The sequence below is a fragment of the Erythrolamprus reginae genome, chromosome 2 (genome assembly GCF_031021105.1).
Source record: "Erythrolamprus reginae isolate rEryReg1 chromosome 2, rEryReg1.hap1, whole genome shotgun sequence".
NCBI lineage: Eukaryota > Metazoa > Chordata > Lepidosauria > Squamata > Dipsadidae > Erythrolamprus > Erythrolamprus reginae.
Window position 1 is genome coordinate 17907800 of NC_091951.1, and position 24140 is coordinate 17931939.

The following is a 24140-nucleotide window of genomic DNA, read 5'->3' on the forward strand; positions in this document are numbered from 1 at the left end:
TTTTGTTTTTCTGTACTGTTTTAATGTATATATTCAATAAACATATTTTTTTTAAAAGGAATTATGATTCCTTAACAATGCATGTTTGTGCGTTATGTTATGTTTGTGTGTGTGTGTGTGTGTGTATGTATATATATATATATATATATATATATATATATATATATATATATATATATATATATACACACACACACACACACACACACACACACACACGATACAAGAGGGAAACCAGGCAGTCAAGCCACTGCAGAATGGAGAAATGATTTATTTCTATTTGTATTTATCCGCCTTTGTTATTTTTGCAAGAACTCAAAAGAGAGTGAACATATCCTTTACATCTCCCTTTCCTTATTTGCCCCACAACACCCCTCTTATGCTGAGAGAGTGACTGGCCCAAGGTCTCCCACCTACCTTTCATGACGAAGCAGGACTGGAAACCAGAGCTCAAGCTTTCATATATATATATATCTTTCAATTCATATATATATATATATCTTTGAATTATGACTGCCTGGTTTCCCTCTTGTATCGTGTTGTCTCCATGGGAACAAGAACGCGATCTGATCTATGTTAAAATCTTGTATATCTTACATAGAGAAATAATAGTTTTAGAATTTATACATTTTTCCAAATGTTTAAGATATTTTTGAATTACAGTTCAATCTTCATTATTTTGTATCTTCACCCACTTCATTATTTTGTATCTTCACCCAGTCATCCTATTTCTTCCTCCCTCTTCCAAGTCATTTAAAAATCATGTTCAATGTCATTGTCTGCATCTGAGCCTTTTTCATTTCTCTTTGCAGGAGATCAGTGAGGATGTGGCCGTGATCTTCCCAGAGGAGAAAGAGACGTTCCTGGATTGGGATCCACCAACCTTTGGCCAGGACTCCGTTCCAGAGAATTTGGAAATCGTGGCCTGGATGGAGAAGCTGCTTCCTGCACAAAGAGCCAATTGATTAAGGACAAAACAAATCGGTCATTAATGAGGTCATACCTGGCCTTGAGCCAGAGACCTCTTCGTTGTAACTTTGAAGGTGAGTAGACAAATCTTGGTTAAATCTTGGTTTGCAGAGCAAGCATCCATTTTTAAAATCTTTATTTGACAAATGAGCAATGCAGAAAAATTGGGTTATGCTCCCAAGGTGCTGTGTGAGGGCATAATGTAGTTCCATTGAAGACTATACATTGAATGCTGTTGGGCAGCCAGTTACGAATCCATCAGGTGGTGATTCTATCCCACATTTTGTTTATTTTGTATGCCGCCCCTTTTCCTTCTGTCCTCCAGACTATACAGATTGAGTTCATGAAGTCTTTCCTGATACGTTTTATGCTTAAGACCTTCCACCATTTTTGTAGCCCGTCTTTTGTCACCCGTTCAATTTTATCAATATCTTTTTGTAGGTGAGGTCTCCAGAACTGAACACAATATTCCAAATGTGGTCTCACCAGCGCTCACCAAAAAGGGGGGACATGATCAAAACATTTAAATATGTTAAAGGGTTAAATAACATTCTGGAGGGGAGTGCTTTTAATAGGAAAGTGAACACAAGAACAAGGGGGCACAGTCTGAAGTTAGTTGGGGGAAAGATCAAAAGCAACATGACAAAATACTGTATTATTTTACTGAAAGAGTAGTAGATCCTTGGAACAAACTTCCAGCAGACGTGCTTGGTAAATCCACAGTAACTGAATTTAAACATGCCTGGGATAAACATAGATTCATCCTAAGATAAAATACAAAAAATAGTATAAGGGCAGACTAGATGGACCATGAGGTCTTTTTCTGCCGTCAGTCTTCTATGTTTCTATAAAGCCCTATATGGCACCGGACCAGAATACCTGCGGGACCGTCTTCTGCCGTACGAATCCCAGCGGCCAATTAGATCCCACAGAGTTGGCCTTCTCCGGGTCCCGTCGACTAAACAATGTCGGCTAGCGGGACCCAAGGGAAGAGCCTTCTCTGTGGCGGCCCCGGCCCTCTGGAACCAACTCCCCCCCCCCGGAGATTCAAATTGCCCCCACCCTCCCCGTATTCTGCAAAATGTTAAAGACATACCTATGCCGCCAGGCATGGAGGGATTAATTGCTCCCTCTCTTCTGACTATAGCACTTGAGAATGGTATGACTGTGTCGTATTGATTGTTTTTAATATTAAGGGGTTTTAATTCTACTTTTTTATAAACTGGATTTGTATCATCATTACTGTATTTGTTGTTGTGAGCCGCCCCCAGTCTTCGGAGAGGGGCGGCATACAAATCTAATAAATTATTATTGTTATTATTAATAATAATATTAATAATATTAATAATATTATTATTATTATAATCATCTCTCTTATAAATTTAGGGACTTCATCACTTGGTCCCAAGTGTACTGAGCACCCTACCCTGGGAAGAGGGTCAGACTGGAAGACCCTCAAGGCTAAGATTTCATGATACTGTGTCTCAAAAGGAAATATAATTCTTCACTTCCTTCTCCTTCTAACAGGGGATAAAAGATTGTAACCAAAGATTTACCTGCAAACCATCTATCAACAGATAACAGAAAATCAACGCAAGGCAGCCACCACCAGAGGGGATGGAGCCTGAGAAACTCTTGGATCCCCCATCAGATATTAGCAGCCCTCCGAAAAACCATGGAAGAACCCATGAATGCTCAGAGTGTGGGAAATCCTTTGCTCGCAGGTCCCTCCTTTTGACCCACAGGAAGGACCATGTGGGAAGTGGATCCAGTCAAGGTTTGGAATGTGAGAAATCCTTCTCTGGGAAAAACTCCAAAGATCTCAGGAAGCCCCCAACACTAAAAGCCTATAAGTGTGAGGAATGTGACTTACGCTTTAGTCAAAAGTCAGGACTTCTCACACATCAGAAAATCCACACTGGAGAGAAACCTTATCAATGTCTGGAATGTGGGAATTTTTTCCGTGAAAAGGCCACTCTCAGAAGCCACGAGAGAATCCACACGGGGGAGAAACCTTACAAGTGTTGGGAATGTGGGAAGAGCTTTTCTCAGAAGTCAAGTCTTGTGATCCATGAGAAGATTCATTCAGGAATAAAACCTTACAAATGCTTTGAGTGTGGAAAATGTTTTGCCCGGAGTTCCCATCTTCGGATTCATTGGAAAATACACACAGGGGAGAAAAATGAAAAATGCCTCGAATGTGGGAAATGTTTTACCCACAAATCAAACCTTGAGCGACATCAGAGAATTCACACTGGATCGAGACCCTACGAATGCACAGAATGTGAGAGAAGATTTTTGGATTCTTCTGATCTTCGGAGCCACCAGAAGTGGCACAAAGGAGAAAAACCCTATGAATGTGAGGAGTGTGGGAAAAGGTTTGTTGCACAAAGAGATGTTAGGAATCACAAGAGAATCCACACGGGAGAGAAGCCATTCAAATGTGGGGAGTGTGAGAAATGCTTTTCCCAAAAATCAGCCCTTGGAAGGCATCAGAGGGTCCACACAGGAGAGAAGCTACACAGCTGCACAGAATGTGGAAAATGCTTTGGGTACCAGCAAAACCTTTGGGAACATCACAAAACCCACACAGGGGAGAAGCCCTATCAATGCATTGAATGTGGAAGATTTTATAGTCAGAAATCAAACCTTCGCAATCATATAAAAATTCACACGGGGGAAAAAAACTACAAATGTTTAGAGTGTGGGAAAGCATTTGCTCTTTTATCTCGCCTTAGACGTCACAGCCGAATCCACACAAGAGAGAAACCTCACAAATGCTCAGAGTGTAATGAATGTTTTTCCCAGAAAAATTCTCTAGCAATGCATCAGCGAATCCACACTGGAGAAAAACCAGACTGTGAGAAACCTTTTCATAGTAAATCAAAGCTGAAAAAAGTATCAAAAAGTCCATTGCAGAGATAAACCGATTAAGTTGTTCCGCCCCAGGTGAATCCGGCATAAATCCCAGCGACCAGTTAGGTCCCACAGAGTGGGTCTTCTCCGGGTCCCGTCAACTAAACAATGCCGCTTGGCGGGACCCAGGGGAAGAGCCTTCTCTGTGGCGGCCCCGGCCCTCTGGAACCAACTCCCCCCAGAGATTAGAATTGCCCCCACCCTCCTTGCCTTTCGTAAGCTACTCAAAACCCACCTCTGTCGCCAGGCATGGGGGAATTAAGATTCCTTTTCCCACTAGGCCTTTACAATTGTATACATGGTATGTTTGTATGTATGTTTGGTTTTTTATATTAAGGGGTTTTAATTCGCTTTTAGTACACTGTTTATGATTACTGTGACCTGCCCCGAGTTTTTGGAGTGGGGCGGCATATAAATCCAATAAATAAATAAACAACTTCAACTGTGAAGGTTGGGAGCCCTTTTTTTCAACACATCTTAATGTTTACCAGGAACTTCACTCAGTGACGAAAGGGAAATCCTACAGTTATCTTGTGAGTGAAAATGTTTTTCCTACTGAAGCAAAAGAACCCCAGAGTGTACACAATGAGGCAAATGAGTGTAAATGTTGGGAGCATGAGAATTGATTTGATTTGATTGATTGGATTGGATTTGTATGCCGCCCCTCTCCGTAGACTCGGGGCGGCTAACAACAGTAGTAAAACAGCATATGACAATCCAATATTAAAACAGTTAAAACCCCTTATTGTAAAACCAAACATACATACATACATACCATGCATAAAATTGTAAAGGCCTAGGGGGAAAGAGGATCTCAGTTCCCCCATGCCTGGCGGCACAGGTGGGATTTAAGAAGCTTACGAAAGGCAAGGAGGGTGGAGAATATTTTGCTCCCTTTTTTTAAAAAAAATATTTTTATTAATTTTTCATAAAAAGACAAACAAAATAAACAAACATTGAACATATACAGGGGCTACAATTGCCCCTCTCAAAATAGAAGTCTTTCTAATACAGAAAAGAGAACATTAAAATTTGTAAGATCAATACAGAGTATAAAAAAAGAGAGAGAGAGAAATGTTTGTTTGTTTTTTAAATTTTTCATATATTAAAACTTTTGTAAGATAATTAATTCATATACAGTGTTCCCTCGATTTTTGCACGGGATGCGTTCCGAGACTGCCCACGAAAGTCGAATTTCCGCAAAGTAAAGATGCGGAAGTAAATACACCATTTTTGGCAATGAACAGTATCACAAGCCATCCCTTAACACTTTAAACCAGTGTTTTTCAACCAGTGTGCCGTGGCACACTAGTGTGCCGTGAGACATGGTCAGGTGTGCCGCGAAGCTCAGAGAGAGAAAGAAAACGAGAGAGAAAGAAAGAGAGAGAGAGAGAAAGAAAGCAACAGAGAAAGAAAACAGAGAGAAAGAAAGCAAGAGAGAGAAAAAGAAAGAGAGAGAGAGAAAGAAAGAGAAAAAGAAAAGAGAGAGAGAAAAAGAAAGAGAAAAAGAAAACAAGAGAGAAAGAAAGCAAGAGAGAGAGCAAGAGAGAGAGAAAAAAAGAAAGAGAGAGAGAAAGAGAGGGAGGGAAGGTGGGAGAGAGAAAGACAGGGAGGGAAGGAGAAAGAGGAAGGAAGGAAGGGAGAAAGAAAGAGGGATGGAGAGAGAGAGAAAAAAGAAGGGACAGAAAGAGGGAGGGAGAGAGAAATAGAGCGAAAGGGAGGAAGAGAGAAAAAAATTTGTCCAAACTTTTTTTAGCCCCCCCCCCCCCCCCACCCAAATGTGCCCCAGGGTTTTGTAAATGTAAAAAATGTGCCATGGCTCAAAAAAGGTTGAAAATCACTGGTCTGGAGGACAGAAGGAAAAGTGGGGAGATGATCGAAACATTTAAATATGTCAAAGGGTTAAGTAAGGTCCAGGAGGGAAGTGTTTTTAATAGGAAAGTGAACACAAGAACAAGGGGACACAATCTGAAGTTAGTTGGGGGAAAGATCAAAAGCAACATGAGAAAATATTATTTCACTGAAAGAGGAGTAGATCCTTGGAACAAACTTCCAGCAGACGTGGTAGATAAATCCACAGTAACTGAATTTAAACATGCCTGGGATAAACATATATCCATCCTAAGATAAAATACAGAAAATAGTATAGGGGCAGACTGGATGGACCATGAGGTCTTTTTCTGCCGTCAGACTTCTATGTTTCTATAATCCTTAATACTGTATAAGTAATGTTCAAAATAATCACGAGGGACTTTTTCAGGAGATGGTCTGGTCGGGGGTCTGAGGGGTAGGGGAGGCACTTCCTAAGGGACCTCTTCCATCTTCCCAGAGTGGAAAAGCAGGCAGATGCTCAACTGGTCCAGCAGTCTGTCTAACACTCTGGAAGAAATCTTGAATACCAGTAGAAACATAGAAGATTGACAGCAGAAAAAGACCTCATGGTCCGTCTAGTCTGCCCTTATACTATTTCCTGTATTTTATCTTAGGATGGATATATGTGTATCCCAGGCATGTTTAAATTCAGTTACTGTAGATATACCAATCACGTCTGCTGGAGGTTTGTTCCAAGCATCTACTACTCTCAGTAAAATAATATTTTCTCATGTTTTTGATCTTTCCCCCAACTAACCTCAGATTGTGCCCCCTTGTTTTTGTGTTCACTTTCCTATTAAAAACACTTCCCTCCTGAACCTTATTTAATCTTTTAACATATTTAAATGTTTCAATTATGTCCCCCCTTTCCCTTCTGTCCCCCAGACTATACAGATTGAGTTCATTAAGTCTTTCTTGATAAGTTTGATGCTTAAGACCTTCTACCATTCTTGTAGCCCGTCTTTGGACCCGTTCAATTTTGTCAATATCTTTTTGTAGGTGAGGTCTCCAGAACTGAACACAGTATTCCAAATGTGGTCTCACCAGCGCTCTATACAGCGGGATCACAATCTCCCTCTTCCTGCTTGTTATACCTCTAGCTATGCAGCCAAGCATCCTACTTGCCTTCTCTACCGCCTGACCGCACTGCTCAACCATTTTGAGACTGTCAGAAATCACTACCCCTAAATCCTTCTCTTCTGAAGTTTTTGCTAACACAGAGCACAGGTAGGGGTCTCTTTGCCCCCCCCCATGGCAGGAAATATGAGAGAAGGGAAGAGACCCCCCCAGGAACTCTCTGGACTGCAAGGAAAGTCATCTCCATGCTTCTCTATCCCTCTTCCTTTGGGGGGGATCTTGGGAGGGGGTTCACAATTGTTGTGTTTGGCCTTGGGCCGTCTGCTGCTCCCACATCTGTGAGAGATGAGTCACAGAGTGATTGCGAAAGCATGGCTGACAGCCAGGAAAACGTGGCAGACAGCTCAGAGGATGTAACAGATGGTTCAGAGGAGTTGGCAGACAGCTCAAAGGAACTGGCAGATAGTCCAAGGGACTTGGCAGGCAGCCCGTCGGATAGCCTCTCTTCTCTGGATTCGGATGCCGAACAGATAATTAATATGCGTAGCCGGAGAGCAATGCAATGCAGGGCTCAATTAAGAGATTATCAACGGTGATTCTGGTGTCACCTGTGTTTGGGTGTGGTCCACAGAATGAGGGCTGGGTGTGGTTCCCATAATGAGGGCTACAGTTATAAAAGAGAACAGAGGCAGAGGCAAACTGTGGATGTTTATCTGTGTGGTTTGTGTGGCTTTGTGGTTCCTGCTTTGAAGTCTCTGCTCTGTGCCTTTGGATTTCAACCCAGCATTGTCAGGCAAGTGGGAGTTGAAAACTTTTGGACTAGCTGCTGCTCTCGTGCTTCGAAAATTCAGAGAACTCCTGGAACGTCTCTGCTACGTGAATTTTGTATTTGTTTGCTTTTTCATGAACTTTGTATCTAGCTGAATTTTCCCCTCGAACTCCTGAAAATAAGGACAGTTTTCTTTAGCCTTTTCTTTTCTGTTTAATACAAGTTTGCTGATTAACAATGCACGTTGTGTGTCTGACCTTCTTTCCTGGACCGTTAATTATCGCCTGAGCCCGGTCAGGCAGAACAACAATAAGGATACCAAACCCATAATCCTGGGCTCTCCCAACCCCAAATAGACTCCCTGTTGTTATAGTTATAGTTTATTAGATTTGTATGCCGCCCCTCTCCGAAGACTCGGGGCAGCTCACAGCGTAACAGTAATACAATACATTACAAATCTAATAATAAAAAGTTAAATTCATTTAAGAAGGCATTAATAACATAATAAAACCCCTAACTATGCAGTCATACACATTCAACCTAATCTATCATATAGTAAGGCCAAAAACATAATAAAAAAGGGGGAAAGATGGTAATTATCTCCACGCTTGGTGACAAAAGTGGGTCTTCAGCATTTTACAGAAGGCGAGGAGGGTGGGGGCTATTTGAATCTCTGGAAGGAGTTGATTCCAGAGGGCCGGGGCCGCCACAGAGAAGGCTCTTCCCATGGGTCCCGCCAGCCAACATTGTTTGGTCGACAGAACCCGGAGAAGGCCAACTCTGTGGGACCTAATCGGCCGCTGGGATTCGTGCAGCAGGAGGCAGTCTCGGAGGTATTCTGGTCCGATGCCATGTAGGGCTTGTAGTCTGTAGCCCCCCAAGAGCGTCTCTAACGGAGGGGCTCCAGCACCCCCCAATAAAGGAAGAGTGTGGAAGGACAACTCACCCTCCAATAGAACCAGAGAGAGGAAGATTTTCAGTCTTGGGGGGGGGGCTGCAGCTTCGGGGAGCTGTTCAGGGGCTGCTTCATGTCAGGACTGGAGGGCAGTGTGGACTTCCTTTTCTGCCCCCCTCCCATGATTCTCAACTTAAATCTCCCTTTCCCTTTGTGCCTAGAGGGGTGGACTAGATGCCCCCTTAAGGTCTTTTGAGTCCAGGCAGGGTCTACTGAGATTTTGAAAGGACAAAGTGGAGGCAGCGGTCTCTATGGAGAGCCACCATCCTCCAGGTCATGGTTGTCTCTAAAATACTTTTCCAAAAGGAAAATGGACTTCCTTGGCTTTTTTCCCATGAAAACGTTTCCCTTCTCATCCCAGAAGCTTCCCCAGTTCTGACTGAGTGGTGGAAGATGGAAGGATGGATATCCATCACAGTCATGTGGTGCTGAATGAGGGTGCAAAGGGGTGTGGAGCCTTCCTGAGGCTGCTGAAAGGACCCTGTTGTAGGCAGGAGGTGGGGGGGTCCTTTTCACACACGCCCTAAAACCTTTAGGGTTGCTATGCTAAATAGCTTCATGTCACCCCATGTTACAGGTATCTTACAAAGTGTCCCAGTTTCATGTGCCCTCTATGTGTTTTTTGTTATAAGCGAGCTACTCTTCTTTCTAATATCCTGGCTAGTGTTTTTCTAACTGGTAAGTTGCTAGTGTTTGCCTCCCCAGGACTCTGCATCCCCTAACTCCCCTTCTCCCACCCCCCTGCACATAGTTCCCTCTAAGCTGAGCAGTGAGCCATGGCTCACTTAAAAATCACCATCAACTCAGAGTTTTCCAAACCTGCCCAGAAGCCGAGAGGGAAAGAGTGAGAGGGAAGGAGAGAGAGAGGAAGAGAGGAAGAGAGAGAAACAGATAGAAAAAAGAGAGGAAGGAAAAGAGAAAGTAAAAGAATGGGAGTAAGGAAGAGAGAAAGAAAATCCAAATCTAGTTTGAAACTAGCTCAACTATTTAAGTGGCATTTTGATATTGATAGAGTTGCCCTATTATGAGCTCACTGTTATAGACACACAGTACAGTATTTTATTTTGAAATTCTCTGAGGCAAAACAGGGTGGGTTTTTTATTTGTTTGTTTATTTGTTTGTTTGTTTATTTATTTATTTATTTATTATTTCTATGCTGCCCAGTCCCGAAGGGACTGCCGCTCAGACACTATACTTTTCCGCCCACCCCCCAAAAAAATTAGAGGGAACACTGCCCCTGCAGAGAAGAACAAAAGCAGTTTAAATCTTTGTCTCAGGCAGCCCCCTCCCCACTCTCCCCCCTCCTCCCAGATAGAGACAGACCGACAGGCAGAAATTCAATGCAGAGAAAAGTCCTACCAAACCAAAAATATAAATATAAACTGGGTGAAATCAGATTCAATAGCAGCGACTGCGGGAGGGATCTTGGAGTCTTAGTAGACCACCAGCTAAACATGCGCTAGCAGTGTGCAGTTACAGCCAAAAAAGCCACGGGGAGTCTAGGGCAGTGAAGGACCAGGGGAGACATGATAGCAGTGGTCCAATACTTGAGGGGCTGCCACAGAGAGGAGGGGGATCAGGCTGTTTTCCAAGGCACCAGAAAGCCAGACAAGGTCTAATGGGTGGAAATAATGGACCAAGGAGAGATTCAACCTGGAAATAAGGAGAACATTTCTGACAGTGAGAACAATCGACTGATGGAACAGCTTTTGCCTTCGGAGGTTTGTGAGAGCTCCAACACTTGAGATTTTCAGGAGGAAATTGGACAGCCATTTGTCGCAAATGGGGTAGGGACTCCTGCTTTTGGGGGGGGGTGGACTAGATGACCTACAAGGTCCCCTCCAACACTGTTAATCAGTTAATCAGGAGCAAAGCTGTTTAATTATTTGTTTTAATGCAAAGAAATGAAGACAAGATAATTTCCCCCCCCCCCCCAGAGTTCATATTCCTCGCTCTCATGTCCATTAGAGCTGGGGTGGCACAGTGGTTAGAGTGCAGCACTGGAGGCTACCACAGCTAACTGCTATCTGTAGTTTAGCAGTTCAAAGCTCACCACCCGCTCAAGGTTGACTCAGCCTTCCATCTTTGCCAGGTGGGTAAAGTGAGGACACAGACTGTTGGGTAAAATATGATTCTGCAAACCAGGTAGAGAGGGATGTAAGAGCACTATGAAGCGGTATATAACCATGAGCCTTTTTTAGAAGTTGGGTGGGGGGTTGCTGGTAGAGTGACTGAAAGGCTGGAAACCCCTGCCTGCAACCCCGTTTTTTACTGCATTTGCTGCCCTGGTTAAATACACACGTTCTCATCCGAGCAGCAGCTCCAGGAAGGATGAAACCTTCCCCCCCAAGAGCCCAGAGCGAAGGAGCCCCCCCCCTCCAGACCCCACACAGGAGAGAGGCCGCTTCAACCCCCAGGACGCTTGATTGAAGGGTGGGAGGGGCTCCTTGAATTTCAGAATTGAGGGCAGCCAGGAAAGCGCAGCGACCAATGAAAATGCTCCATTCTGGAGCGTCATCAGTGTCCGGGAAAAGTCTCCCTTGTCTTTCACCCCCTAGAGGAGAGAGTTCTGTGCAGAGAGAGAAGCGGGGAAAGTGGGGGGGGGGGTCTGTTCAGTCTTTTTGGGGGGCTGCAGCTCAAGGGGGATTCATGGCAGCCCCGGTGGAGAGGGTGGACTTCCTTTGGCCCTCCCCACCGATCAGGCGTGCATGGGGGCTGCGGGGGGGGGGGAGAAACGAGGAGGCACAGCCCCAGAGCTTGCCAGGAGTTGGGGGTCTCTGAGGGGGCTGAACGGGGAGTCCTCGGGCACCTGCACACACAAAGATACTTCAAAGTCCAATGATAATTCACCAGACGAGCCCTTCGCTCCTCCACTCGAAACAGAATACCCTACGAGACTAGACATTCAATCCTGGGCCCAGAAAGCCTAGAATTAAGATGCCTTAAACAAGATCTAAGTATTGCCCACAAGATCATATGCTGCAACGTCCTGTCTGTCGGCAACTACTTCAGCTTCAACCACAACAACACAAGAGCACACAACAGATTTAAACTTAATATTAACCGCTCCAAACTTGACTGTAAGAAATATGATTTCAGTAACCGAGTTGTCGAAATGTGGAACTCATTACTGGACTCCATAGTGTCATCCCCAAACCCCCAATACTTTACCCTTAGATTATCCACGGTTGACCTATCCACATTCCTAAGAGGTCAGTAAGGGGCGAGTACAAGTGCACTAGAGCAGTGTTTTTCAACCAGTGTGCCGTGGCACACTAGTGTGCCGCGAGACATGGTCAGGTGTGCCGCGAAGAAGGAAGCTCAGGTTCTGATCTCGCAACTTTTTGCTGAGAGAGTGAGAGTGAGAAAGAGAGAGGGAAAGAAAGAGAGAAAGAGAGAGAAAGAAAGAAAGAGAGAGAGAAAGAGAGTGAGAGAGAGAGAGAAAGCAAGAGAGAGAAAGAAAAGAGAGAAAGAGAAAGAAGGCAAGAGAGAGAGAAAGAGAGAGAAAGAAAGCAAGAGAGAGAAAAGGAGAGGAAGGGAGAGAGAGAGAGAGAGAGAAATGAGCAAAAAGGGGAGGAAAAAAGAGAAATGAGAAAATGATTGAGAGAGAGAATGAGAGGAAAGAGAGAGAAACAAAAGAGAGAGAGAAGTGACTCTTGATTTAAAGCATATGATAAAAAGCACCCAAAGAATAAGAGAGAAAAAAACCCCAGCCCTCACCTGTTTTTGGAAATGTTTCAAGAGTGTGTATACACACACACACACACACAAGGGTGGGGAGGAGACAGGGGTGGAAAAAGAGAGGAGAGTGTCTTAGGGTGTCATTTTGTGTCATTTTGGTTGGTGGTGTGCCCCAGGATTTTGTAAATGTAAAAAATGTGCCGCGGCTCAAAAAAGGTTGAAAATCACTGCACTAGAGTGCCTTCCGTCCCCTGTCCTATTGCTCTCCTATATCTCCTATACCTTTCTTCTATTGCTATATCTCTTCCTCTATTCTTTCATTGATATGTTCTATTCCTATATCTTCTCTTCTACTTAGATATATTTTACTATCAGTATATCCTCTATAACCTTCATCATGTATTTTACTATGTGTATACTCACTAAAACCCTCATTGTGTATTGGACAAATCAATCAATAATAATAATTAATAATAATAATAACAACAACAGACAGAGAGAGAGAAATCTCTTGGGTGTGAGTGTCCCTCCCCCAATCACGTCGGATCGCTGACAGCCCCGCCCCTCCGGAAAATTCCCCTCCCAGTCCAACCAGTTCCTCTCGCAGCCCCCCCTCCCGCCCCCAATTCCCCGGGAATTCTCCGCTCGGCTCTCTCGGGAAAGGCGCACCTTCGCTTCACGGGAGAAAAACGGGAGACCCTTCCCTGAAACACGCGTCTCCCTTGCTCAGAACGTCTGGACGGAGCGGCTCTTTCGGATTTCCCGCCCTTCAGCCCCAGCTCCCTCTTTCCCTCGGTCGGGATCCTCCTTTTTCTGGCAAGAGAGACCCGAAGGAAGATCCCGGAATCAAGTTTGGCCGTTTCTCCTCCGGTTTCTGCCCCTTTCTTCGGATAATTCTGTCGTCTGAACCTCATTCCAAGTCTCTCCCTCCCCCACCTCCCTCTTTCACTCTCCCTCCATCCATCTGTCTCTCTCTCTCTCTTTGCGTCCCTCTCTCTGTCTGTTCCCCCCTCTCTCCCTCCCTCCATCTCTGTCTCTCTCTCTCTCTGGAGGAGAAGATGGGAAGGGATCTATGGGGCTGTGGGGGCTGCCTTGAAAAGGGACCGAACTCCAAATGGGGAGAAGAAGCTGCCGTCTTGATTCTGGAGCGTAGGTCCAATAAATGAAACGGGGCTAGAAAGGGGGATTCCCCGCCCTTCAGCCGCAAATGTGCAGGAATCTCCCTCTTTCTCTCGTTCGCGATCCCCCTTGTTATGACAGTTAGTGGAGACGACCGTTATGACAGTTGGGCATGACCGTTATGACAGTCCAGGCCCTCCTTGGCCATCAAAGCCAGATGGGTGACCTGGAGCCCCTCATTCTCTCAGCCTGACCCACCTCACAGGGTTGTTGGGAGGAAAATAGGAGGGAGACCTGTTGGAAATCTTCACTGCCTCGAGTCCCAAGGTAATAAAGGCGGGATGTCAATAAATAGATGTTAGAAATCCTACTCTGCAGAGGACTCGCAGTGTTTCCAGGCCTCTTTCCCTGCTCGGCTGCCCTCCTTGTATTGTCCCTATGGGAACAAGCGTGAGATCTGGGCTGCTCCCCCAAACTCTCCCCTTTCGGCTCTCCTGGGGGCTCTGGGGATTTGGAAAGGATCCACCCAAAGGTTCAGAGACTCTGCAGAAAACCCACCCAGGCTCATGGACTTAAGAGACCCCCCACCCAATTTAAATTCTCAAGATGGGGGGGGGAGCATCATGTAGCCTCTTCACCAGGGGCCATGAACATATCTAGATTCTGAGTCCCTGGGAGGGAAATCAAAGATTCAGGATCCAGTTAGGAGGAAACGTCAAGTGTTTGAGCAGGTGGAACAAAAGTAGACTGTAGATATTGCTGCCATTTCCTGGCATTTTGAAGGGAGTTCCTAAACTGAAACGAGGCAGCTCCTACACAAGTAGACGAGCAGGAGGGGCAGCCCCGCTTCCAACGTCCAGAGAGGGACATTCTGCCCATGGTTAGAGGAACCCTCGACACGGATCCCAAGAGGTTTCGGAGCACGTGGTCCTAATAGGGATATGAGAGAGGAGGGGAGGAGCCTAAAGGGCGGGGCTTCAAGGCGGGGTGGGTCCCCAAAGGAGACCGGAAGCCCCTCCCCCTTCCCCTCCCTCCCACTGGCTGGATCTCCGCTTCCCTCCGCGTGTCCCGCTTCGCTCGGTGAGGATCGACGCTCGATCCCTCGGGGGAGGCTCCTAGGTTCCTCTCGTGTCAGGTAAGGCTGCTCTCCCTCCAGCCCGGAGATCTTCTCCCAGCCAGCAAGATGGGAGCTGCGGATCCCCCTCTTCGGCTTGCAGGATCTTCCTCGGGAAGATCCCGCTCTGCCGTGGCCTGCAGGGAGCGGATCCCTCCCTTCCCTCCAGGGAGACAAAGGGAGCTCCGTCCCCAGGCTTGATCTGCCCCCTCCTCGCCCGACCAAGGCTCCCCGGGGGGCTCCGGATGGATCCGGGAAGGAGCTTTGGGGAGATGGCTTTCAGAAGGTCTCTCTGCTGTCCGTCAGAGCAAGAGGCCTCTGAGCATGCATATCCAGCATGTGCAGATGGAAAAATGGAACTTTTAAAACGTTTGTGGAGACTAAGCTCATTGCAAGAGGGAGGGGAGGGTTTGGGAGGAAAAAGAAGCTGATTTAATTGAGGTCCTCTTGTCTTAAGGTGCAAGAATTTCCTCTTTCTTATTTTTTTCTTTTTTTTAATTAAATATTTTTATTGATTTTTTAACAATTTTTATATCACACAACATAAAACAGTGCATAGTGAATTTGTGCCCCTCACCCCGACACACACACATTCCGCACCACCAAATCGGGGATGTTTCTTGTATAGTCCACTTAACCCAAGAGCAATATATCGGTTTACATATTATAGAGTGATTCCAATTTATTCCTTGTAGCTTGGTCTCGGATTCCGCTCGTCATATATCGTCTTACCTTGTCCCACCGTCCCATCAGCTGTCCCAACTCAGTTTCATTATCCGAATTTATCCTTTTTTCCATAATTTCAAATTGAATATAGTCCACCATGAACCTATACCAATTTTGCATTGTCCATTTTGTCTCATCCTTCCAACCCAAAACTATTACTGCCTGAGCGCTTTCTATTGCTGCTTTTTTTATTTCTCTAAATTCTCCCATCGCATTGCTTTTTACTAGTACTGCCATTTCCTTAGTGATTGTCCATTGTATATTTAACATTCCATTGATATCCTCTTTCACTTTTTGCCAAAATTCCTGCACTATCGGGCATTCCCAGAACATATGCATAAACACTCCTCATCCGGCCAAGGCTCCCGGGGGGAGGGGGGGGGCTCTGGGTGGATCCGGGAAGGAGCTTTGGGGAAATGGCTTTGAGAAGGTCCCTCTGTGGTCCGTCAGAGCAAGAGGTCTCTGAGCATGCATATCCCGCAACTGCAGATGGAATGATGGAGCTTTTAAAACGTTGTGGAGACTAAGCTCAGTGCAAGAGGGAGGGGGATTGGGAGGAAAAAGAAGCTCAGATTGAATTGAGCTCCTCTCGTCTTAAGGTGCAAGAATTTCCTCTTTCTTTCTTCTCAGTATAAAAGGTGAACAATGAAATCCTTTGCTTTTTTGCTGAGGGTTTTTTTGCTTTCGATTTTAAAGGCTGTGTAGAATCAGTAAAAATCAGCATTTTCTTTGTTCTTCCCTGAAGGGGCTGTGAAGTGGCAGCTGCTTCTTGGTGGGTGTTTTACAGAGCACAAATTCTAAGGAACTTTTTTGATGCTCGTCTTGTAAAGCAGGAAACAGAACAAGCTGATGGCCGGAAGGTTCACTTTCATAAGTGTGAATATTTCCCAAAATGCCTATCCAAGGTTGCTCTGGGGCCCAGGAAGCCTGGAATTCTTATGGCCTTGCAGCCTCCAAAAAGAACAGGAAATGCTCTTCCCCATCTGATCTCCCTCACTGTCCTTTGAGTTTATCTACTCATAACTCTGCATTTCTGCATATATATCCAATTAAATAAATTAAATAAATAAATTTGGTCCCTCTTTGGCTTCCAGGAGGGAAGTGTTTTCAATAGGAAAGTGAACACAAGAACAAGGGGACACAATCTGAGGTTAGTTGGGGGAAAGATCAAAAGCAACGTGAGAAAATATTATTCTACTGAAAGAGTAGTAGATCCTTGGAACAAACTTCCAGCAGACGTGGTTGGTAAATCCACAGTAACTGAATTTAAACATGCCTGGGATAAACATATATCCATCCTAAGATAAAATACAGAAAATAGTATAAGGGCAGACTAGATGGACCATGAGGTCTTTTTCTGCCGTCAATCTTCTATGTTTCTATGTTTCTTTCCTGCAAAGAAGTATTTTGGGGCCTAGGTTGTCACATGCCTTCCCCAAATCCAAGTATTTTGTGTCCACAGAATTTCCCTCTTCCATTAATTCAGTCACTTGGTCAATGGATGCAATAATATTTCTCTGCCATGATGTCTGTTTTTGACCATCCCATTGTTGGCTTCTAATAATAGCTCTGCTTGTTTTGTCTTTGTTTTTGCATTGGTTTGCAGATCCTTCGCTTGATTATCTTTTCCAGGATCTCTCCAGGTGTTGATGTCAGGCTATTAAAGCAATTTCATGGGTCATTAAGCAGACAAAGTCCCAGGTAAGCAATCTGGGTTTGCCTTATGTGGGAGGAGGGGCCAGTTAATGAAGAAGCTTTGGAGATGCTTTGCGAAACCTTGCTTGGAAACAGGGTAAAACATGCATTAAATCATAAGTGTAAAATTTTATCGAAAAGCCTATTCAAAGTAGCTTTCAATCTTGGTTAAGTCTTGGTTTGGACCTCTTTGCAATGGGGAGCGGAGGCTTTTGGGGAAAGAAAAAGAGTTTAAATGAGTAGAATTGAGCTCCTGTTTTCACAACCCACAAAAGAGATTCTCTTTCTTTGAGCTCTGCCTGCAAAAACCTTTTGTTTTTATGCTAATCTTTTCTTGCTTCTGCTTTAAAAAAGATGGGTACAATGTTGAAGAATTTTACATTTTCCTTGTTTTGCCCAAGAAGAGCCTGTGATGTGGGTGGATTTTTTCCAAGCACAAAGGAAGTTTTGGAAGGAGCTGCTAGAACAAGCGGATGGCCAGAATAATTGTAAATAAATTTATGAAAAGCCTAACTAGAATCTTTGTGGCCTTGCAACCTCTAAAAAGAGGCTGCTCCGAAGATGCTGGGTGGGCGCTTAATGTAGTGCAATTGAGGACTCCTTTGAAGAGCGTTCGGAAACTTCAGATTGTGCGGAACGCTTCCAAGATTCGCCCAAGTTTCTTCAACACTCCGTGGCTTGCATTGGCTGCCAATCCAACTTCCCCCCCCACCAGAGATTAGAACTGCCCCCACCCTCCTTGTCTTTCATAAACTACTCAATACTCACTTATACCACCAGGCATGGGGGAGTTGAGATATTCCTTCCCCCTAGCCTAGGCCATTACAAGTTATGCATGGTATGTTTGTGTGTATGTTTGGTTTTATAATAAGGGTTTTTAGTTGTTTTATTATTGGATTGTTACATGCTGTTTTTATCATTGTTGTTAGCTGGAGGGGGCGGCATACAAATCCAATAAATAATAATAATAATAATAATAATAATTATTATTATTATTATTATTATTATTATTATTTAGAATGCAGTTGGGCAGCCAGTTACAAATCCATCAATTGGTGATGTTATCCCACTTTTTGTTTATCTTGCCAAGAACTAGGTTGTAGTCTACTTTGTCACATTATTATTATTATTATTATTATTATTATTATTATTATTATTATTTAGATTTGTATGCCGCCTCCCTCTGTAGACTCGGGGCGGCTCACAACAATAACAAAGACAATGTAAGAACAAATCTAATAATTTAAAAAACACTAAAAAACCCATTATTAAAAGCAAGCATACACACAAACATACCATGTATAAACTGTATAGGCCCGGGGGAGATGTCTCAGTTCCCCCATGCCTGACGGCAGAGATGGGTCTTAAGAACTTTACGAAAGGCAAGGAGGGTGGGGGCAGTTCTGATCTCCGGGGGGAGCTGGTTCCAGAGGGTCGGGGCCGCCACAGAGAAGGCTCTTCTCCTGGGTCCCGCCAAACGACATGGCTTACTGAAGTCCACGTATGCTATGTCCACAGAATTTTAGTCGCTTTGTCAAAGAATGGTTTTCTGCCATGCCCCATTTTAACTTTATTTTTAAAAAATATACACAAGGTGTCACAAGGAAGCCAGGATCAAGAAGTCATGGTGGGATGGACCTCATATGTGCAAAAATAAGAAAACGCTGGGAAAAGGGGTAAGAATCAGAAATAGGATGTTTACATTAGTCTGAACTCTTTTACCTTTTCTTTTGCTTATGTGATGTCTTTATTTACCGTATTTTTCAGAGTATAAGATGCAACTATTTCCTCCCCTAAAGAGGGTGATAATTTGGGTGCCTCTTATATGCTGAATGTAGCTTTTTTTTCCAGCCCTAATTAATAATAATAATTAATAATAATAATAATAATTTATTAGACTTGTATACCGCCCCTCTCCGAAGACTCGGGGCGGCTCACAACAGCAACCTTTTCATTTTTAATTTTTTATATAAAGCAATTAGTAATTAGGTTGGTAATTGGATTAATTAGGCAATATTTGGTGATATTATTGGGTTTATTTTTTCCCCTTTGACTACGCTACTGTAAGAATTTTTCAAATTTTTTTAAGGGTATTTTATTAATAGGCGTTAACTATTTGTAAAGGGTATTGATTATATATGAAAATTGATATGGAAGCGATTAGGAGAGATTTGAAACATTTCAGCCTATTCTATGTGAGATACTAGAATTCGGAACAGCTTAAATGGGGTCTTAGCCAGTAGTATATTTCTATAGCATTAAAAAATTTGGCAGCTATTTTTATTCAGATGTCAAAAGTAAAGGTGGTAGCATTGTATTCTATAACTTCCTGAAATTGATTTATTGTAAAACAATTTGATGTTTTTGTTATAATTTTTATTGTACTGTGATTGGAGAGAAAAAAATAAAAAAAATCTTTGCCATAAAACCCAAATCTAATAGTTAAAACTATCACTAAAAACCCGCTATCTTAAAAAACAATCAATACTATACAATCACAACCACACATAACTCATAATGGTCAGAGAAGGGGATACATTAATTGTCTGCTAACAATCTTCCCAGCTCTTACCTTGCAGGTTCTTTCATTGTTTCTTTCTGCAAAGAATGTTTTCCAAGCTCTAAGACCTTGCAGGGTTTTTTTCATTGTTCTAACTTACTCCGAATAAGTTTTTTTCCAGCCCTAACCAGGTGCTAACAAAGTTCCAAGCTCTTACCAGCTTGCTCTTTCATTGTTGTTGTTGTTATTATTATTATTATTATTATTATTATTATTATTATTATTATTTATTAGATTTGTATGCCGCCCCTCTCCGCAGACTCGGGGCAGCTCACAGCAATGATAAAAACAATATACAGTAACAAATATAACATTAAAGTTTAAAATAACAATTTTACATTAAAAAGTCTAAAAACCCAAGTACAGTGTTCCCTCGATTTTCACGGGTTCGAACTTCGTGGAACGTCTATACCACGGTTTTTCAAAAATATTAATTAAAAAATACTTCACGGTTTTTCCCACCTGATGATGTCATATGTCATTGTCAGACTTTCGTCTGCCTTTAAAAAACATTTTTTAAAATAAACTTTAATAAATAAACATGGTGAGTAATAATCTAAATGGTTGCTAAGGGAATGGGAAATTGTAATTTAGGGGTTTAAAGTGTTAAGGGAAGGCTTGGGATACTGTTCATAGCCAAAAATAGTGTATTGACTTCCGCATCTCTACTTCGCGGAAATTCGACTTTCGCGGGCGGTCTCGGAACGCATCCCCGGCGAAAATTGGGGGAACACTGTATATAAAAAAGCATACACACAAACATATCATACATACAGCTACTTAGGCAAGGGGGAATGTCTCAGTTTCCCCATGCCTGACAGCAGAGGTAGGTTTTAAGGAGCTTACGAAAGGCAAGGAGGGTGGAGGCAGTCCTAATCTCTAGGGGGAGCTGGTTCCAGAGGGTCAGGGCCGCCACAGAGAAGGCTCTTCCCTTGGGTCCCGCCAGACGACATTGTTTAGTCGACGAGATGCGGAGAAGGCCAACTCTGTGGGACCTAACCGGCCACTGTTTCCCATGCATTCAGCATAATTAAACGTTAGACATCCCCCTCCCCTAAGGTCACAGGTCACATTGCCCAATTAGATGTTCTTGCATCTCCTGGCAACAAGTTCCATTCTCCTGCCGGCCCCTGTTGAGAATGACCTTGGTTCCCACGAGATAGCAGGTTGTTTTGGCTAGATCGCATTCCATTCTTCTCGCCTCTCCGTGAGCTGTGTGGCAACTAGAGAAACGGAAGATGGCTGTGGCAGGCACGATCCGTTTCAGAATTGACACTGCTTCACTTAAGGAACGAGATTCCAGTCCCAAGCCTGGTCATAAGTTGAGGATATCTCTCTTACAAATATAGGGACTTCCTCACTTGGACTCAGGTGTACTGAGCACCCTAACCTGGGAAGAGGGTCAGATTGGAAGACCCTCAAGGTCCCTTCCAAGGCTAAGATTTCATGATTCTTTGTCTCAAAAGAAAATAAAAATCTTCACTTCTTTCTCATTCTAACAGGGGATAAAAGATTGTAACCAATTATTTACCTGTAAGCCAACTATCAACTGAATAGAAAATCAACATAAGGCAGCCATTGCCAGAAGGGATGGAACCTGGGAAACTCCTGGATCCCCCGTCAGACACAAGCAGCCCTCCGAAAAACCATGGAAGAACCCATGAATGCTCAGAGTGTGGGAAATCCTTTGCTCGCAAGTCCCTCCTTTTGGCCCACAGGAAGGACCATGTGGGAAGTGAATCCAGTCAAGGTTTGGAGGCCGAGAAATCCTTCTGTGGGAAAAACCCCAAAGAACTCAGGAAGCCCCCAACACTAAAAGCCTATGAGTGTGAAGAATGTCATTCATGCTTTAGTTACAAGTCAAGCCTTCTTTACCATCAGAAAATCCACACTGGAGATAAACCCTATCAATGTCTGGAATGTGGGAATTATTTCCGTGAAAAAGCCACTCTCAGAAGCCACGAGAGAATTCACACAGGGGAGAAACCGTACAAGTGTTGGGAATGTGGGAAAAGATTTTGTCAGAAATCAAGTCTTTGTCTCCATGAGAAGATTCATGCAGGAATCAAACCTTACAAATGCTTTGAGTGTGGAAAATGTTTCACCCAGAGTTCAGATCTGAAGAAACATTTGAAAACACACACAGGGGAGAAAAACGAAAAGTGCCTCGAATGTGGGAAATGTTTTACCCTGAAATCACATCTTGTGGTACATCAGAGAACTCACACTGGAGAGAGACCCTATGAATGCACAGAATGTGAAAGAAGATTTTTGGTTTCTTCTCACCTTCGGAGACACCAGAGGTGGCACAAAGGAGAAAAACCCCATGAATGCGGGGAATGTGGGAAAACTTTTGCTACACAAAGAGACGTTAAGAAGCACGAGAGAATCCACACGGGAGAGAAGCCATTCAAATGTGGGGAGTGTGGGAAATGCTTTTCAGAAAAAGTATGCCTTGGAAGGCATCAGAGGGTCCACACAGGAGAGAAGCCCTACAGCTGCCTAGAATGTGGAAAATATTTTGCTCAAAAGGGAGGCCTTCGGAGTCATCAAAAAACCCACACAGGGGAGAAGCCCTATCAATGCATGGACTGTGGGAGATTTTTTAGTTGGAAATCAGCCCTTCAATATCATATAAAAATTCACACAGGGGAAAAAAAATACAAATGTTTAGACTGTGGGAGAGCATTTACTCAGTCATCTGGCCTTAGAAATCACAGCCGAATCCACACAGGAGAGAAACCTTACAAATGCTCACAATGTGATAAATGTTTTTCACGGAAAGATTATCTAGTGAAGCATCAGCAAATCCACACCGGAGAATAAACCGTATAAATGTCTGGAGTGCGGGAAATGTTTTGCCCGTCTTTCAACACTTTGCAGGCACACTCAAAATGACGCAGCAGAGTAGCCTCACAAGTGCGCAGAGTGTGAGAAACCTTTTCATAGTAAATCAAACCTAAAAAGGCACCAGAAAATCCATAGGAGAGAGAAATCTCGTCCGCTGTGAACAACGTTGGGAGCGCCTTTTTTCAACACATCTTAATGTTTACCAGGAACTTCACACAGCGACAAAAGGGAAATCCTACAATTATTTGGTGTGAGTGAAAATGTTTTTCCTACTGAAGCAAAAGAACTTCAGAGAGTACACAATGAGGCAAAAGGGTATAATGCTGGGAGTGTGAGAATATTTTTCTCCAAAAGCTGCATTAGTAACTTACTAGAGAGATTGCAAAAAGAGGTTAAGTATATACCTATATTAGTAACTTACTAGAGAGATTGCAAAAAGAGGTTAAGTATATACATGCTGTTCTATCTGGGTCACTCCGGAAGCCAAGACCAACCCAAAAAGAGAAGCCAGACACACCGGTAAAAGGCAAAGGCAGTTTATATAATTCAAGGAAAACACAGGTAACAGAAGATGTCCTTACAAACAGGAAAAACGTTGGAACTTCAAATATATACACGAAGGCAATAATCCATGAAGCAATACCAGATTCTTGCTGCCAAGACGAAGCTGTAGATAGCAAACATACGCCTCCCACGAGTCTTCCAGACTGCTAGGCCACAAGCCAAGATCAGAGACGCCGAGAATCAAAGCAGGTCACCGCAACTCCAACTGATAACACTCCACATGGCTTCAAGGGCTTGCCTGCCTTTTAAACCCTGCTGATGAGGACCACACCCCAGCCCAGCTGTTTCTCATTCAATGTTGTTAATATTTCTTTAACTGCTGCTTTCTTTGCTCTGACCGTCTCTGTCGCGTGTCAATAACAGCTTGTGCATCATCACCTAATGATTCCAAGCTACTGGCTGGGGAGAAACCCCCCCCCCCCCCCCGGGGCTCTCATGCTGTTCTTCCCTGTCCCATTCCTGACTGTCCCCTCCCCCGTCTGACTGCTCAGCCCCCTCCTCTTCGCTGTCCTCCTCCTCCGAGCATGGAGCCAGCAGAGACACAGCTGGTCCCTGAGCAGCCTCAGGCTGAACCACAACAACATGCATTAGTAACTTACTAGAGAGATTGCAAAAAGAGGTTAAGTACAGTATATACCTGCATTAGTAACTTACTAGAGAGATTGCAAAAAGAGGTTAAGTATATACCTGCAATAGTAACTTACTAGAGAGATTGCAAAAAGAGGTTAAGTATATACCTACATTAGTAACTTACTAGATTGCAAAAAGAGGTTAAGTATAAGTAATTAAACTGTGTTCAGTTCTGGAGACCTCACCTACAAAAAGATATTGACAAAATTGAACGGGTCCAAAGACGGGCTACAAGAATGGTGGAAGGTCTTAACATAGAAACATAGAAGTCTGACGGCAGAAAAAGACCCCATGGTCCATCTAGTCTGCCCTTATACTATTTTCTGTATTTTATCTTAGGATGGATATATGTTTATCCCAGGCATGTTTAAATTCAGTTACTGTGGATTTATCTACCACGTCTGCTGGAAGTTTGTTCCAAGGATCTACTACTCTTTCAGTAAAATAATATTTTCTCATGTTGCTTTTGATCTTTCCCCCAACTAACCTCAGATTGTGTCCCCTTGTTCTTGTGTTCACTTTCCTATTAAAAACACTTCCCTCCTGGACCTTATTTAACCCTTTAATATATTTAAATGTTTCAATCATGTCCCCCCTTTTCCTTCTGTCCTCCAGACTATACAGATTGAGTTCATTAAGTCTT

The 24140-nt window shown here is 43.6% G+C and overlaps 1 pseudogene; it reads left to right on the plus strand.

Annotated features, from left to right (window-relative positions):
- Positions 1 to 808: 808 nt before the first annotated feature.
- LOC139159213 (zinc finger protein 91-like) lies at positions 809 to 22899 on the plus strand (annotated as a pseudogene).
- Positions 22900 to 24140: the final 1241 nt, after the last annotated feature.